Genomic DNA, 1,649 nt, shown 5'->3' on the forward strand with positions numbered 1-1,649 from the left:
TGTCGGAAAAAGGTGGCGTGTCATAATGTCCAGTGACATAATGTCCCTAGACCTTTAGGACATTATATCACTTTTTTGTCATAATGTCCATGGAGATTCCTAGACCTTTAGGACATTATATCACTTTTTTGTCATAATGTCAATTTAGATTCCTCCCGGGGGCATGTTACCTTGGCGAGACCTCCGCCTTGGTGTTATTCAATCCCGGGGTATAAAGAGGTGGCCAATATCTCCAGTCTGGCCGGGACTGAAAAATTGCTTACTACCTGGCTTAGTCCTTGCATAGAATGCCAGAGGTCCACGTAGTGGCTGTGGTTTAAACCCATATTCGCGGGGAGAGTAAGTGGCGGCTAAAAGAGTGATGCATGATAAAAGTCAATATTTTGGGATAAGTTCGGTGCCGTTGCCGAAAACAACAGATACCTAACAGATGGAGTGACTGTGGGACTAAGCGTTGGAAATGAGTTAGTATTAATTGTATATGGTACGGGATGAATGTGAGGTTCGTCGGGCCTTATCCCACTCGTCTACCTAATGAATGTATCGTATGTTTTTCTCTTATGAATGTGTCGTATGGATGAAAAGTGTGCTGGGTTGAATGGTGAATTGAAGAATTACCCCAATGTGTCCCTGTGATTAAGAACAATGTCTATGTCTTATTTATGAATCGTACTTCGGACCACCGGTTACGTCTCTAGGTGCTGTGGCCGAATAAACAGAGGCCATCCAATGGTCAGAGATTAGATAGCTCGAGTACTCCAGCAAAGTACTTGTGCATGGACTGGTCAGAGCCAATGTACAAAAATTTCCACCTGCGTTCTTCATTCAAGAATAAAGGGGCGATGGTAGACCGTTCTTAAGTCTACCCAGTGGATGAAAAAGACCACAGTGAGATAAGGCCGTCAAGTCAGGTGCTCACGTTAAACTCAATTTAGTGTGTCATAAGATCTATGGACATTTTGAACGAAAAGAACTTGTTCTCTTAGACAATAATGAAGAACATTCTGAAAGCGAAAATCCCTTTACCCGTTGAACGTTTTTATAAATGTTCGTCTTAGTCCGAATATGGCTTTCCAGTGATTTCGACAAAATCTTAAAATCAGACTGTATAGGATGATGTTCAGCTTCTTACTCGATTATTACCAGAGTGATACTAAAATACATAGGCCACATATGTTTGGATGTAAGTAATAATTCCTGATCCTGAAGGCAAGTTTGCTTATACCCATTATCTGTCACATCTTCATCTTAGTTTATAGCTTTATTCCATAATAATGTCATTTAATCTTAAGTGTTCGTATATCACAATCTTCAACCTTCATCATTATTTTGCATAATATTTAAATGTCAGCATTCTTACTAATCTGTCACATTTAATGACTTGCAAAATAAATCAAAACCTATTTATAACCAACCATAATTCCATACACTTGTAGTCTGTATCAATTTTACTATCACGTTACTGGCCCACACTTGACTGTCAATGCTAGACACGTAAATAGTTTATAAATGTCTTCATGATTTTTCAACAATTCTCACTCAATCTAGTATTTAAGAGGAAGTGCATTTTTGTGTCACTCATTCATGCATTCAATCACTTAGTTTAACACAAGACTCTTGTTGTATGCTAGCTTTGCACTAGAATCTTA

Source organism: Lucilia cuprina, chromosome 2, assembly GCF_022045245.1.
Source record: "Lucilia cuprina isolate Lc7/37 chromosome 2, ASM2204524v1, whole genome shotgun sequence".
In the NCBI taxonomy this organism is placed as follows: Eukaryota; Metazoa; Arthropoda; class Insecta; order Diptera; family Calliphoridae; genus Lucilia; species Lucilia cuprina.